The 16822-nt window shown below is 40.2% G+C and overlaps 1 protein-coding gene across 1 annotated transcript in view; it reads right to left on the bottom strand.

Moving 5' to 3' along the window:
* Nucleotides 1-566: 566 nt before the first annotated feature.
* Nucleotides 567-16822, bottom strand: part of LOC133379127 (intercellular adhesion molecule 3-like) — an 81820-nt gene continuing 65564 nt past the window's right edge. The window contains exon 7 of the transcript XR_009761118.1: nt 567-609. The gene's annotated coding sequence lies outside the window, so the exon portion shown is untranslated. The remainder of the gene's footprint in view (nt 610-16822) is intronic.

Raw genomic sequence — 16822 nt, 5'->3', positions numbered from 1 at the left:
TATATAACGCAGCATTTAGATGTGTCCTATTCACATTTGTTAGGTCTCTCTTCAGATAGGTCACTAAGCAGAAAAGGAAACTTCTTAAGTACTAATCCTGTCTGTATGGTGCCTTTGTTACACATGAGGCTTCCCTTTCCTCTGAACATAGTGCTCCTTTCATATAAATGGAGGACACACATTCATTGGAAATGCTCTCCCCACCCCCATGGCTACAGAACTGCCAATAATAGTACATTCTCTCCATGCCCTCCTGCATCCTGCACCAGTCTATTAAGAAGAACTTTTACAAAGCAAAAAACATAAAGTTCATTTCTTTTTTCCCTCAGCTAAGCCCCTCAGTTTCCACTTTTTCTCACAATCCTCTCTGTGGCCTTCTCTTCTCTCCTTCCCGTCACTTCAAACCCTCTTTTCCATTCTACCTTCACCCCAGTTCCCTTGACCTGTCAGATTCCTGCTTCCCCTTTTTCTGGGTTCCTTTGTTTTCTTGCCTTCCGTTTATAAGCCTTGCTGACTCTTCTGTCCTTCAGGAGTAGGCAAGCTTCATTACTGTGCTTTATGAGAAGTCCTGTGGTGCACTGATATATTTTAAACTCACACAGCAACAATCTGTAAAGAATGATGAGTTCGATTCAGTTCACATTTCAAGCCAAATCTATGAAATTTGCACTTTCTGAAACAATATGAGAACCAAACCTCAACCATACTTCAAATTTCACACTTATTGAAATTTTGCAATGCAGTTCACCAACCAACCAAAGTTTACAAAAATGCAAATGATAGGGTAAAGTGTGCATAAAGATGAATACATGAGTGAAAATAACATACAAACATGCATTAAATGAGAAATTGCTTGAAAATGTGTACATTTAGTCAAAATGTGTTTATTAGGAAAAATTCACACTAAAATACTGGAGAATTTTCATGAGAATTCATAAATTGCTGCAGAAATGTGGAGAACAGAATTTAAGATTGGAAAAATGAGAAACTGAGACGACCAAAACTGGCAGATCTTTCCATCCCTCATTTATTGTGGGATTAGTGCTCTTCATGCATGCAATGTTTTTGCAACATCTACCCAAAGTCATTGGAACCCGAACTTCAGACCATTCCCCACCATTAAACCAGATTTTCCCTTTCTGGGGAAAATCCAATTAAGTCCTGTTACTCCAGTGACTCCTCTGCAATACTATGGCCCTGTCTGGAAGTATCCTTAGAATCTCCTGATAGGACCGATAGGCACAGATTGGCTATGTGTAATCTGTTGTGATCAGACCAAAGTTCTACCTAGTCTAGCTTTCTGTTTCCCACAGTGGTCAACTAGATGCCCCTGGGAAGCCCACACGCAGGATATGAGGATGATAGCCCTCTCCCACTGCTGATCCCCAAGCAACAAGTATTCAGAGGTGTACTGCCTCTGATCCTGGAGATAGCATATATCCATTTTAACTAACTAACTCTTATCCTCCATGAATTTGTCTAATCCACTAGAGCTAGTGGCCATCACCACATATTATGGCATCAAATCTGACAGGTCAACTTTACCATGTATGCAGAAGTTTTTCTTTGTTGTCTGTCTGTTTTAGAGCTTTTGGTAGACAACTTGGGTGACCCTGGGTTTTAGTGTTACGAAAGGCTGCTTCCACACAAGGAATCTATTCTGGAATAGCAACTCTGTGTTTATTCACATTTTAAAGGACGTCTGCACAACATCACAATAATAAATTCCTCCTTCCATGTCTTCACCTTTTCCTTTCCCCCTCCTTCAAAGCTCAGATGTAATGGAATAGCTTTCCAATTTCCCGTGGTGTAGGTGGCTGGTTTATCATGCTGTGATTCTGGCTAGTTATTGTCTGTAAAGATTATTCTAGCCATTTCTTCTCTTTGGTCCATCTCTCCTCTCTGGCAATCAACTTTATCATTAAGTCTTCCCTTTCTGAATAGAATTGCCTTTATATCCGTTCTTCCCCCCCACCCCCAATTTAGCCATGGGGAAGGGAGAATTTCATGATCACAGTCCTGCAAGGGGGGAAAGAGATTATTGTACACCCACTGTAGCCAGCATGGATTTTTCGCAATGTTAAATTGAAAATACTCCCCATGCCATTCTGATCCTTCCCATAAGCTCATTTCAAAACAAAACCTTGCAAAACGTATAGTCCTGAACTCAGAAACACTTGCTTAGCAACCCTCTCAATTTTCAGGATACAGAAAACAGTCAGAATTTTCAGCCATCCCTACTATACAAATTGTGCTACGAGTGGTGAAAGGGAAGAATGAGGGGCAGTTTGCAAACTATACAAATAGGTTTGCAATATAATCCTACTTTAAATCTTTTCCTTAGACCACATGCACACGTGATATTTAAAAGCCTCTTTTAATCTCCCCCCATCCTTCATTGTTCATGCCATGGATGTATGAGTATTGTCAGCGTGGGATAGGCGATGGGTTAGAGTCCTTTTAAACTTCCCTTTATTGTGTTCTGCATTGTCTGTTTTAAACTGTATGGTCCTGGAGGGCAGGAACCTGCCTGTTTTTGCCTATGAAACTCCCTACACCTTGTCCTCTGATGGTGTTATAGTAGAAGTAATAATAATTTAAACATCATAAAAATTGAATCAGCATTCTAGCCAACACAGATTATACATTCATATTACAGATTGATTGAGCCGAAATCTGATTAATATATGAAAACGCCATTAGTCTGTTTCATACATACATATTCATCAATTGATGACTGCAGGATTATCTACTTGACTTGAATACATGAATGGACCATCATAGATCAAATATCGCAGGCAGAACTTTCACTCTCAAGCTCACTTCACCTTAAACATATTTATCTTACCAATGAAGTCCATTTACATGTTCAGCTGAGAGCCATCAGATGTGGAGTAAAGAGAAATCAACTGTAGTGTTTTCTGTGTGAACCTGTTGCCTAGCCTTTAGTCTTGGAGGGGTGCATTCACCTTTGAACTGCTGTGCTTGTTCTAACAACTGGAATAGATGTTCACTTACACCAAGAGTTCCTTCCAGCAGCTGATCAAGCAGTTTTCCATGGCCAGCTGGGGAGAGGGTGGGGGAGTGAAGAGGCCATTTTTTAAAGTGATTTGTTTTTCAAAAGAAGCTGGTTCATTCCACACTGATTCAGCAGCTTTGGCATCTTCAAGAGAAAATCTCTGTGTGGCCAACTATTATTTCCTGTTCTAGTTTGGATCAAGATGTTTATTGCTTGGTGGGAGAGATGCTTTCCTGGGTACAATTAGGCTGCAGGATTTAGAAGAATTTATTAACTTCCTTAAGGAAGCATCAGGTCAACATTTTTTGGGGGAAAGGGAAGCAGTCACTCTTCCCCCTGTTTCAGAAGACATCATTAAGGAAGTATCAGGACAACAATTTTGGAGGAAAAGGCTGACAGTCACCCTTCCCTGTGTTTCTGATCTCATAAGAATTCCCCAGTAATACTTATATTTATGTACATCAAGTGACTAATGTAAACAACAGAACAAGCCTATGTACAAGGATGGCTCATGGGGATAGCAAGCCCCCCCCAAAAATATGTTCTGCTGAGATCCTGTCTGGGAGTCCAGAGTCTGTGAGTTCAAATCCCTGCTCCTGGGTGTCAAGGGCCAGCTAAAGATCGCCTCCACAGTGAGTGGCTCAGGGGTTACGTGCCCTGCCACCTGTGCAGCCGTGGACAAGCTGCACAGTCCCAAGGAGCCCAGTTGCCCCCCAGCTGGCAGTTGCGGACAAGGAAGGGGCTGGCTTGTGCAGCTGTGGCAAGCTGGGCAGGCCCTAGCCAGCTGGGGAGTAACCTCAGAGGGAGGCAATGGAGAACCCCTTCTGAATACCGCTTACCATGAACACCGTATTCATAGGGTCACCATAAGTCAGGATCTACTTGAAGGCAGTCCAGTTCCATGTCTAGTCAGTACAGCAGCAAAGATGCCCTTTGTCTCTTCCCCTTTAAACTCATTTCCAGTCCAGCAAGCAGGAGCCCGTAAATCTAGCTGGGAGTTGAGCTGCTTGCAGCTGTGTAGGTCTTAGCACTCCCCAGTCATTAATGTCACACTGTAAGGTACAAGTGGAATTGGAATTGACTTCCCACACTAGCAAGAGTTTTGTGCTTTTTGGGGGCCCTCCAGTTGTCCTTTTTATTGTGCATTCACGATGATTTGTGCTCTTAATGGTATCAGGGTGGTTACACATGCTCCCACATTAAAGTTTATTTTCAAAACGTCAGGACAGTCACATTATATAAGTAGCCACCTGTATGGTGTTTGCAGCTTCCCTCAAATATCCCAGAACTTAAAAGTTTTGGGGAAATGGGCTTACTACCACCTTTGATGCACCATGGCACCAAGGCAATGTGCCAAACTGAAGAAATATTTTAATAACTACATAGCCATCATCAGTCCATAGTGTCCATACATCTCAGAGCCAAATATTCAAGTGTTTGAAAGTGTACTTTTCTCCATGAAATCCTTCTTTGAAAACACAATTTTGTGTTAACTGGATTTCACACAATTATAACCTGCAATTGCTTGCAGCATATTTTTTGTGTTTTAGATGACAGCATACTGCAATCATGGAAATGGCTACCAGCTCTGGGCTCCTACTGGGAGGAACAGCAGGAGATCAATCTAATAAATAAATAACAAAGCTCTGGTAATGTGTAGTTTGATTCACAAAATCAGTTATTGAAATGACCCTATCACTGGAGATGGATAGCTGGGAAGGATGGAGGGAGGAGAAGGCCATTCAAACATCCTAATCAGCCCTGCATCACAGCATGATTGAGATAATGGAAGTGGCTGTAATTGACCTTAGCACCTATTTTACAAATAAATATTTGCAAGGAAACCTTCTTGCGGTGCCATAAAGAAATATTGATGGAGTGACTTCAAGATGTAGATGTGTGCAGCAGCTGAGTTTATTGAAGCATGTCTTTATACCAGTGGTTCCCAAACTTTCCCCCCATGGACCACTTGAAAATTGCTGAGGAGTGAGACAAATCACGAGCCCAGGTTCAGACAACACACTAAGCCATGCCTCACCTCATAGCAGCAGCAAGACAAGAGGAGGAGCTAAGTTTATGCTAATGCTGCCCTGGGCTCCAGCTGGGAGAAAGGGCAGGATATAAATGAAATAATAAAATAAAATAAATAATATGCAGCTAGACACATTTTGTGCAATGTCAAAAAAATTGTGCAGTGTGAATTTTGTGCAGTTGAGCATATGGGATTTAATAAAAAGCTAGGTAGTTTCTAAAAAAGAAGTAAAAGATAAAAAGAAATAGAAAATGATAAATACTTGTTGCTTTCAAATTTTCATAACCTTATACTATTAGTCAGTGCTTTTTCAGTAAAAAAACAAAGTGTCAGTACCCATATATTGATAAAAGTACTGTGGGTGCCAGCACAAAATGGCTGGCATAGGCACCCCAAAAAAGAGGTGCAGGTACTCCATACTGGTGAATACTATCACAAAAAGCCCTGCTAGTAGTATATTATGAGACAGATTACTTGACTAGTTTGGGGGCAGGCAGTATGCAGTGCACTGTTTGTGCAGTAGGGAAAAAAACTTAGAATAAAGCCTGACGTGGACATGATCTCTTCTTTTCTTTTTTTTACAATAATTTTTATTCAAATTTTCATAAAACAAACAAAACAAAATCATAAAACATCCAAAGACAAAAAACAAAACAAAACAAAAATGATTAAACAAAAAAATAAAATGTTGACTTCCCATTTGTCGCAGATCAGTTATAGGTCTACAATATATAACAATCCTGTCTCTTAAATTACATTATAAAATCACTTTCCTCCAGTAGTTATCTTAATTAATCATCAAATCTCATAGACATTACTTTATTCTTTCCACAAAAAGTCAAAGAGAGGTTTCAATTCTTTAAGAAATATATCTATCAATTTTTCTCCAAATAAACATGTTGATTAATCCATCTCGTTAATAATAATAATAATCTTATTGTCATAACCATAGTCCAAATAAACATATCGATTAATCCATCTCATCAAATCTGTTAAGTCCAATAATTTCAATAGCCATTATTCCATTATCCATATTAATTCCATCTTCCATCTTCAATAGTCCTGTTAAGTCCAGTAATTTCAGTGTCCAATCTTCCATTATCAGTATTCCCTAATAATCTTGCTGTCATAGCCATAGTCATATAATAAGAGTCTGATGGGAATTTCCTCTATCCCAAATATTTTCTTGCCATCAATTCTGAATAAGTTGCTGAAATATTGTTGTAAAGTCATATCTCTGTTCTTCTTTTTTACAAAATGCACTGGCTCATCTCTTGAGAGTTTTTCCATTGTCACATGGCTGCAGTTAATTCCATAGATTTTCTCTATATCAAGCTCCATCACGTCATTCCAGTCCAGAAAATTATCCAAGCCATTGATAACTTTATCTCTAATATCTTCATTAATTTCTTCAGAGATAACGTTAAATTCCAAACAGTAGATTTTATTTCTAATATCCATAAACTCCAGATCTTTTTCCAATTCCACATTTGTTCCAATCTCCAGGGCTTGTATCTTCCCTTTATTTTTTCTTTTCTCATCTCTGATCTCATTCTCCTCTCTCACAGGATCCCCTATTTCTTTAAGCTCCTGCGTCATTTTGCTCAGTTCAATTTTCAGCTCCTTACTGCCCTGTCGCAGGGTTTGTTTCGTTATCTCAATCTCATCCATTATTTTCTGAAACATAATTACTTCCAGATTCTCAGCCACTTTCTTGATTGCCATTTTTAAAACCACGAAAACAAAACAAAACAAAAATAAAGAAGAACCACTTCTTATTTCAGCAACAATTGGGTTAATATTCCAGGCTTGATGACATCACAGTATAAACAGAGCAGCCTGCCTTATCTCTCTATGTTCAAGAACACAAAACAAATTTAGTTCCCAGCATTAAAACAGTTAGTGGCGTCGTGAAGAAGCAGATTCGTCAAAATAAAATAGACCAAAAAGAGAATAGTCCCAGACAATATAATGTTCCAAAGTTCATATTTTTTATTTTTTTCTCCTCGGAATAGAAATCCCTCTTCTGTTTATATCTTTAGAATGCACTTCCAGGACAGCTTTTTGCAATAGAAACAGAGATAAGCTGTTAATTTCGTGAATAACAGAGAAGAGTTATAGCCCACCCAGAAGTTCTTTGAAGCTGATTCATTTGACAAATCTCTTTTTGCTGCAACAATTTAAACCAAGTAAAAAAAATAATAGAAAGAAGGGTGCTTGCCTGTTAGTCCGTTTTCTCTTTGAAGAAAAGATAAACGTATCACATTAATCAGATAGAGCTTGTTTGGAAGTCCGTCCGGCATTGCTGGCTGGACCTTTTCTCATAAATTAATGAAATCCAGTCCTCCCAACAAAAACAGGCTTTTGAGGTTGATCTCTACGTTTCTCCCTGCCCGGGAGAAACTTCATCAGTCAAAAAAAAAAAATGTTCTGACTGATTTATATTTGAATAAGCTTCTTCTGAGGCGGGAGCCCGTCTCAAAAGCAGGCACAAGCGAAGTCACCCTTCCTGGAAGTCCCCGGACATGATCTCTTCTCTGGGACTCCGCACATTCACCCTACGCCAAGGTTTGGCTTAGTGGTATGTGCGCAGCAGGTCACTGTTGTCATGCTTCAAAGATTGTGGGCTACCAATACCTGACAAAATCTCCACAGCCAAGCAGGAGATGTGGAGTAAAAGGGCAGGGCAGACTCTCAGTGCCCTGTAAAGCTCCTTGCCTCTCCTCCTCTTAACTAGCAAAATTAGAATTATGCAAAACAAAACATTTCAGAATAATGATGATTCTCTTGAACAGTTCTCAATAACTTTAATGATGCTTGTATAAAATAACTTCCTGGTGGATTGTGCTCCTTGTTATTTTGTTGGACATGGGGTAGCCATGTGGATTTTTAGTTTCAAGCCATATGTAAACCAGCTCTGTGTGGTAGATGGGAGGTAGGAGTTGGTTGGAGCTGTGGCGAACATTTTGCTGCTTGATCCTGTCAACACATTCACTCGCATAACACAAGCACACTTATCAGGTCTGGAGGCACATGAAGAGCCCAGCCTAGTGGTTCAGCCTGCGCAATCTGCTCGTATTGGGAAACAAGCCAGAGTTAGCAGCTTTATAGGGCCAGGTGGGAACCCGCTGCTCTCCCTGCTTCCCAGGAAGAATATCATGGCAAGGAAGAGACCGGTGTGGCTCCATCCATCAGCCCAAGAAGAAGCAGCTACAGAGAGTTTCCTCCTCCACCACCACCCCACCAGAAAGAGCACTCTGCTCCAAATGCCAGTTGCCCTGGGACTGCAGAAGCAAGTGGGGAGAAGGACATTCTGGCCCCACCCAATAACCAAAGAAACAAGAGCCACCAATTGCTATTGAAGCAAAAATGCCAGCAAAAGCCGATTAGCCTAGCCTGAACTAGATATAAATGCCCTCTTACAACTCACCATTTTGTTCTATGCTTAAAAAACTGAACTCCCTCCTCTATCTTTTCCCTCCATTGCCTTTCCCTGTTGGCAGCCTCTCTCTCTCTCTCTCTCTCTTTCTCTCTTTTAATATGTGTGAACTACTTGGGAGACAATAACTGTCTGAAAACCACGATAAACAGTAGATTAATAAACAAATAATACTGGCTCCTTGTGTCACCTGACTCCTCCTGAGGTGGCAGCTGCAGTACCAGACTTTGGCCACCTGCAGTAGTGGTGTTGCAGAGCAGTAGAGATCAGGTCAGCAGTCCTCCCTGTTTTCAAGCAGCCATGGTGATAGAAGGAATAAGGCACTTGGGGTCAGCAGTGTAGCGTCAGGAACAGAACCATTATACTGGTTTTCCAGCAGGTGGGTCACTGTTACCAGGAGGGAGGTGGTGGGGAAGTTGGCACAGTGTACTATCAGAGCCAACCCAGCGTACCTGCCAGTGCATTTGCACTACACTGACTCCCTACCACCTTGCCCCTTTCAGGGGCAACAGCAACCCACCTGCTAGGAAGCTATCATTGCCATTCTGCCCCACCTGGTGACCTGCTTCTGTTTGGATCCTATCCCTGGTTTGAGATCCCTGGCACCCTACAGCACACCACGCCAGGTGTGCGTGTGCACAAATCAAAGGCAGTTTTCACTTTGTTTCCCATGGATATTAATGTGTTTAAACATGTTTTAGATTAACTTTGCTTTAAATTCAGGAGTTCCTTTAAACACAAATGCTATATAAAAGATTGACCTCATAGAGATTTTCCGCTATGCTTTTGTTGCATGGGGTGGGAACAGAGAGGAGATGAAAGTGAAACAAATTAAAAACAAACAGAACCATCCCCAGAGACGAAATTCTTACCACCACTCTTATTGAGGCCTGGAATATATTGTGACAAAACAAAAGCCTAATCAAGTCCCTGGGAATTTTCTCAGGAAGTGGGGAAGGGAATGCCACCAAGATAATCTAGTTTTATCCCTTAACAGTGTAAGACAAATAAGGTCCTTTAATGATGTTAGGATTCAGGTTACATGTAGAAAGTGGGGTCTGGGGTATAGCTTGTTGCTATAGGGTGGTTTAGAAATGCAATAAATAAATAAATAAATAAATAAATAATAGTTCCCCACATAACTCCACTGCTGTTATTACAGGTGTACTGTGCCTCCACTGGGCCATTTCCAGGTTAGGCCCTCCAACACACCTTACCTTTAGGCTTGTTTAAAGTGCTGGTTTCAGCCTATAGACTCCTTGGACCCATCCAAACTGCTGATGTATTGCGGGTATATGCAGCAACATATTGTGAACATATTAATAGTGCATTTCGAGTGGATTTATACTGGACCGTCCACACATCATTCCCCTTTATCAGTTGTTCTGCTACGCTTCCACTATGTTCCCACATTATTGCATCCACACTGCACCCATTCCATTGTCCTTTTTCCTGCCATCTCCAATTTCCCCTTTTTTAAACACCAAGTTGTTTGTGCTATGACACCATACTTTCAGTTGTACACTTTTAAAGTTTTATATTTAGGCTGTGATTGCTGTGCTAAACCATTCTCCTTTGCAGAAAAAGCCACCAGAATGCCACTACACGGCATCAACAGTAAGCATGTGGGAGTGGCACAACAGTGCAAACTTCTCCCCCCAGGCACCAATTGGACAAAACAAAACAAACTTGTAAAAGCCACTGGGGATTGTAAAACTGGTCATATAGATATATATACCACTATACACTACTACAATTAATACTGACTCTCACAGGATTCTTTTGGTAGGTCATCCTAGAAAATAGTCTGTGTCTCTCATAAAAGATGAAGCGTTCGGAAGAAGAAGAAGAAAGGTATTCTTCAAGCTCAGTTTATTCACAGCCTGATCTGCAGCAATGCTAGAGGATGCTTATAAAAACCTATACTGGACCGGAGGGAGAATAATTGCCTATATAGCATTTTTTCCATTCAAAAATGGCCCAACCCAACATCATCATAAACTGGCAATGCAACAAACAGAAACATTTAAAACTTACACAACCACCCTGTCTCCAGAGTTGCTTAGACAAATACAGAAACAAAAGAAAAATTTACTCTGCTAAGTTGAATTTGCAGTAACCTGCACAAAAGACACATCCGAAGAGGAAGGAGGACATGCTCAAACTTGGAACCTGTGGATCTGTGGGTACTAGTCATCCCACACATTGAACTGCAGGTTGGAGGTAGCTAAACAAGATCATACAGGAACACACCAGAGCCCGGAAGATCTTGATACCAGACAAGGTCTAACTTAAACAGGAACTCTTTTTATAGTCCTTCCTGTCCAGGAAGGTCCAATAGTCAGCTTGGTTAGGCGGGGCCAACCAGAAGTTGAGCGTGCTTAAGTAGCCTGGGGAGATGTTCCAGCCTGCAGCTCTATGGCTGACGAAAAAGGGCAGCCACACACAAATCCTAAAGGTTTGCAGTTTGATGATCCCAGCAGCTCCTGATACAAACTGAAACAACCCCAATTCCCCCACATCTCTGCTTGAAGGTTAAAAACAACCATAGAGATTGTGATGTTCCTGTATGTGAATATAATGTATATATGGCAAGTGCAGGTTTATTATAGGAAATATGGTAAGTGGAGTGAGTGAGAAGGGGGAGTACATGGGCTGCAGAATGTTGGATGATGATTGGCTGTGGGTTTGAATGGCTGAAGGTATAAAAGGGAGAATGACAGATGAGTCTGGGTGGTGGTGTTTGGTGGATGTGGATGTTGAAGGTGGTGGATGTTGAGGGTGGTGGGTGTTGAAGGTTGTTGTAGAGAGATTGGATTAGGAGTTCTGAGGCAAATATTAAGAAGTAAGAACATAAGAGAATCATATATGAAACCATACGCTTGTCAACGAAATATTTAAGTAATCTTGTTATTCCTAGTGTGAACAATAAACATTTTCTTGGTTTACTTAAAGCCTGATTCCTTAGCTGGAGTGTACAGACCAGGGGGGAAGGCAGGGTAACCAAGGCTGGAGAAGAAATTGTATCTAATGGTGGCAGCGGTAAAGGAGGAGATATTGTATCAGCATTCAGTACCACAGAACAACCCAGAGCTGTGAGCTTCATAGGCAAGAGGCTTCAGGGGGGTTGGGAATTACCGATACACACAGACACAAGGTATCATATAGCCAGGAAGAGACTAAGGCACAGTCTAGAGGCTATATTGAGTACACAGAGTGTTGGGTAGTGTGGCCTAGCAGAGGGATCTTTTGAGATCTGTGCTAGAGTGGAGAGAGGTAAAAATAAACACGACGATCCTGACTGCTGGTAGCCACGAGTGAGAGTGTCACAGGTGGTGCCAGGGGAAGGACATCACAGAGATCAATATTGTATCCTTTTATTCCAAGCCACAATCATGAAAAGATAAGGTAATCAAGGCTACAAAGTTCAGCTTCCACAGCTGTTAGTGACAAAAGCACAAAACCTGCAAAGGCTACCACAAGAAGAAGAAACAGATAATACAATTAAAACCTTTTAAAAATAGGAAAGCACCTGATGGCATTGCAGCAGAATGGTACAAAACCTTGATGACACATATTAAAATGAGTGAACAAAGAGTGGCAATTCCAGTGTAAATATTTATTGTGAAAGCACTCTGTATATTAGGGTTACGCTACAGTATAAGCTGATGAATTACCCAATTAAAAACTGTGGTGTTCTTTTCAGACTTCTGTCTGCAACATCAATAAAGTCAGCAGTGCAGTCTTATATGTAAGAAATAAGTGCCCCGATCACCCCCAACCACCAGGCATTCTGTCTTTGCAGCATCCAAATCCTATTTGGGGAGGGTATCATATCATATCATATCTGTGCAGACAGTTGGGGGGCTGATAAGTTAGTGAGTGACAGAGAGGTGTTTAAAGAAGCTGGCAGACAGAACAGCAAGTGCCTCAAAGTTCTGAAGAAGCATCAAGACTGAGAAGGAGCAATGCCCAGGCAGATGAGTAGTCAAGGTAACAGTGACCCGCCTTCCTTTGTGATGTCTTTTGCTGTCACCACCCACAAGTTTCCATTGTGGGAGTTAGGAGAAGAGCTAGGAGAGGAAGAGACAGAGTGACAGAGTCAGTGTCTCTTGGAGAGGAGAGGAAGGTTTTATCATTCTTATTTATTTATATTCTTTATTTTTATTTCATTTTTATTTATATTTTGTTTATATTTTTCTATATTTTCTTTATTATCTTATTTGTATTTTCTTTATATTTTGTTCATATGTTTGTTCATATTTTTAATTTTTGTGTACACTTTGTATTTATTGTTTCTATATACATATAAACGAAAGTCCTAAATCCATCACACTGCAGTTTGCAGCCCAAGCAACAGGTGGTGCTGCAAACTATATCTCAGCAGTGGAGGAGAGAGGAGGCAGAGAGAGGCAGAGAGGAGCAGCTCAGGCAAGCTGTGGAGGAACATTCCTGACAGACCAGTCTAAAATGGGGAAAGCAGGGATGGGGCTGAGTCACCTCTGATAGATTAGACAGTGCCGGGGGGGGTAGTAGGTTGGAAAGAGTTAATCTTTCCAAAGATGAGCTTCATTATGTTAAAATTGCAAGTAGGCTTTCTTTATATATATAAATATATATATAAGAAAGTTTTGAAAGCAACAAACAGAACTTCACTCAAGCTTGCTCTGGATCCCTATTAGGATTCCGTTAATCACCTAAAAATATATATGACATCCTGGTCTTTTGCACTCCAATACGTAGGAAAGACCACAACTGACCTGTGCACGCGCTTCAGGAACCACAAGTCAGCAATCTTGACAAAAAAAGTGGAGCAACCAGTTGCAAAGCATTTTAACATCGAGGGTCACAGCCTGTTGGACTTTTCTATAACAGCAATAGAGATGCCAACGGATCCAGCAGCACTGACCAAAAGGGAGAACTTTTGGATATACTCTCTGGACACATTGGCACCACATGGCCTGAACCTGGAGGACAGAACCACCACTACTTAGCTTCTGCAAATGAAGCCCCTCTGAGCATTCCATCCTCAAAGCTCTATAACTGCCACCTTGGTAACAGCATTTGTATGTTGGCAGCTGATGAAGGCGGAAGCTGAAACGTTTTGTTAATACAATAAAAACCTCTGTTTGGTCAATCACAATTATGTTCATATATATATATTTATATATAATGTTTTATTGATTTTCCAAATAAAATTTACAATATGATTTAACAGACATTTTTGTTGTTTCTTCTAAGAGAGTAATACACACATTCTAGTTAATTGAGAACATACATCTTTTACACAAATGTCAATTTCAATACAACTAATTACAAGCCCCTCAAACAACCCCCCTCCACCCCAACCAAGTGGCATTACTTAAGGAATAAGGGGATGTGGATGAAACAATGGTGGATGAAGCAGGTAAGGGGGAAAAAACATTTCTAAATTTGTTTAACGTTAGTCGCTCCAAATTTTAGCATAATAAGATGGTGGATTTTGATTGTGCTCTTTATTGTTAACATATTGGATAAAAGAAAACCATATTGAGGTAAATTTGTCAGTTTTAGAAATACCACAGGCAGCCCTTAGTTTGTATGTTAGTTTTTCCATAAAGGCAAGGAACCAGATATTGTGATAGCAATATTGTATCGTTGCACCTTTTAGGTCTTTCCAATGTTTTGCTATTGTTAGACGGGCGGCCATAAGTAGATGTCCAATTAATGGTTTGTCCCTCTCATCCACATCTACATCGGTGAGGAGATTAAGGAGTGCCACCTGCGGAGTCCTGGCCACGGGCCCAGGCACAGTCAATTGGATTTCTTCAAATACCAGATTCCAAAATGACTGGGCCCGAGGGCAAGACCACCACATGTGTAAATATGTGCCCCGCTCCCCACAGTCCCTCCAACAAAGTCCAGACATTGCTGGGTTTATTCGGGACAGCCACACCGGAGTGACATACCATCTATGCACCAATTTTAGCATATGTTCGTGTAGTTGGCTGGAGGCTGATTTTATTATAGGTTTTTGCCGTAAGTACGCCACACCCCTTCATCTATGAAAATATTACAGTCATTCTCTCATTGCATCTTGAGACTGGATAAGTCAGAGCCTTCAAGTGATAGCAGCATTGAGTATATTTGAGAAACAATGCCTCTCTCACCATTATTTGCAGCTACAATCAGTTGTTCAAAAGGGTTTAATTGGCAACAAGCCTGTTCTTTGATTCATGTTCTTTATAAAAAATCATGCATCTGACACCATTGGATCCAAGTAAAATTCATGTCACCCAGCGTATCTCTAAAAGATTGCTCTGTTATTAGTTGGTTGTTAGTGAAAAAGTCTCGAATATGGAAGAGTACCCTCAACTGCCATTCCTGCCAGGCTATATATCTATTTTTATTGTAAAAATCGGGATAGAAGGAGTCAAAGGAGAATTTAAACCAACCAGAGTTTTTTCATGCTTCTTCCAGCATTTAATCAATGTGGCCGTGAAAGAATTTCCCATTATGCGTTGCAATGTTGTTTTAGTAATTTTTCTGAAAAACAATGTGTTCAAAGGTAGGCCATACACCAATACATTCTCAATTTGGACCCAACGCTTTCTAGTGCTGTCCAGGATCAGGAAAATAAGATGGTAGAGTTGATTGGCTTCGTAATATAATTTTAGGTTGGGCATCCCCCACCCTCCTGCTTTTTCCTGTCAGTATATTATTTTTTTTCCGGATTCTGGGCCTCTTGGATTTAAATACAAAGAATTCCCACTCTTTTTGCCATATTTTAATCTGTTTGTCTGAAATCCATATAGGAAGTGTGTGAGAGAGGGTGAGCATTCATTTTAAGCGCTGCTATTCTTGCTGTTAAAGAGAGATTAAGTTTGCTCCATCTTTTCATGTTCGCCTTAATCGACATCCATGTAGGTCTGAAATTTGCTTGAAATAGTTTGTTACAGTTCTTATGTATTTGTACTCCCAGATAACGTACTTGTCTTGGACAGAGTTTTATACCTAAAATTTCTCCAAACATATTTTGATCTCTAGGGGGTAAATGAAAACATAATGCCTCTGATTTTTGGAAATTAACTGTCAATCCCGATACCTGAGCAAATTGATCAAGTTCTTTTTTTAATGTGAGTGGCTACTTTTACCGGATTGGTAATCAGCAATGTCATGTCATCAGCGTAAAGACTTAATAAATGAGTGTTGCCTCTTATGGAGATCCCAGAGATGGCATTGTTGCTCCTGAGACGTTGTGCCAGGGGTTCTATGGCTATTAAAAACAGGAGAGGAGAGAGGGGACACCCTTGTTTTGTACCCCTACAAATAGAAATGAAATTTGAATCAATTCCATTCACTCTGACAGATGCAAAGGAAGTATTATATATTTTGTCTATGATTGATAACATTGTAGGATCAAAATTAATTCTACATGCAGTTTCCTTTTAAAAAGTCAAGTTTACGCAATCAAAAGCTTTAAAAATGTCAAGAGATAAAAAAGCAAGGGGCAATTTATTATCTTTACAATGTTTGATCAAATTTAAAATGCGTCTAATAGTGTCAGTAATTTGTTTCATTGGAATGAAGCCTGATTGGTCGGGATGGATTAATTTTGTGATAATTAAATTCATACGTTTGGTTAAAATAGCTGTAAATATTTATAATCAGAGTTCAATAATGAAATCAGTCTGTATGACTCCATGTATAGAGGATTTTTAAAAGGTTTTGGTAAAACCACTATCTTGGAATATCTCCAGGTTTCTGGAAAGACGTCACCAGCTAATATTCCATTAAATAAATGCACCAACCTTGGAGTAAGAAGCTCCTTATAATGTTTATAAAACTCATTAGTGTACCCATCTGGTCCTGGAGATTTATTGGTCTTTAAGTTGCTTATGATTTCATCAATTTCTTCAGACTGAATTGGGGCTATCAGTGTCGCTCTCTCCTCCCCTGTCAGAGCTGCCAATTGCACATTCGAAAAATAGTCCTGGATTGCGCTCATTGAGCTACCCCTATCGTTATATAGTTCACTATAAAAATTAGTAAATTCTCTATTAATTGCCTTAGTTTCCCATATTAGCCCCCCATCTTTTTTGTAGTTTATGTACCACCCTTTTGTTTTGTTTTTTCTTGATCCAATTCGCCAATAATCTAGTGCCTTTATTTCCATATTCATAAAAATGTTGCTTTGCATATAGCAGACTGGCCATTGTTTTGTTTACCTCTAGTAAATCCAATTCCTGTCTTTTTATTTCCATGGAGTGTAGTATTTTTCTAGATCCTGTTCTCCCATATTCCACTGTCAATATTTCCAGCTCTCTTATTATAGCATCTGTCTGTAACCTGC

Source organism: Rhineura floridana, chromosome 3, assembly GCF_030035675.1.
Source record: "Rhineura floridana isolate rRhiFlo1 chromosome 3, rRhiFlo1.hap2, whole genome shotgun sequence".
NCBI classification, from domain to species: Eukaryota; Metazoa; Chordata; class Lepidosauria; order Squamata; family Rhineuridae; genus Rhineura; species Rhineura floridana.
This window is presented reverse-complemented; position numbering and strand designations above follow the sequence as displayed.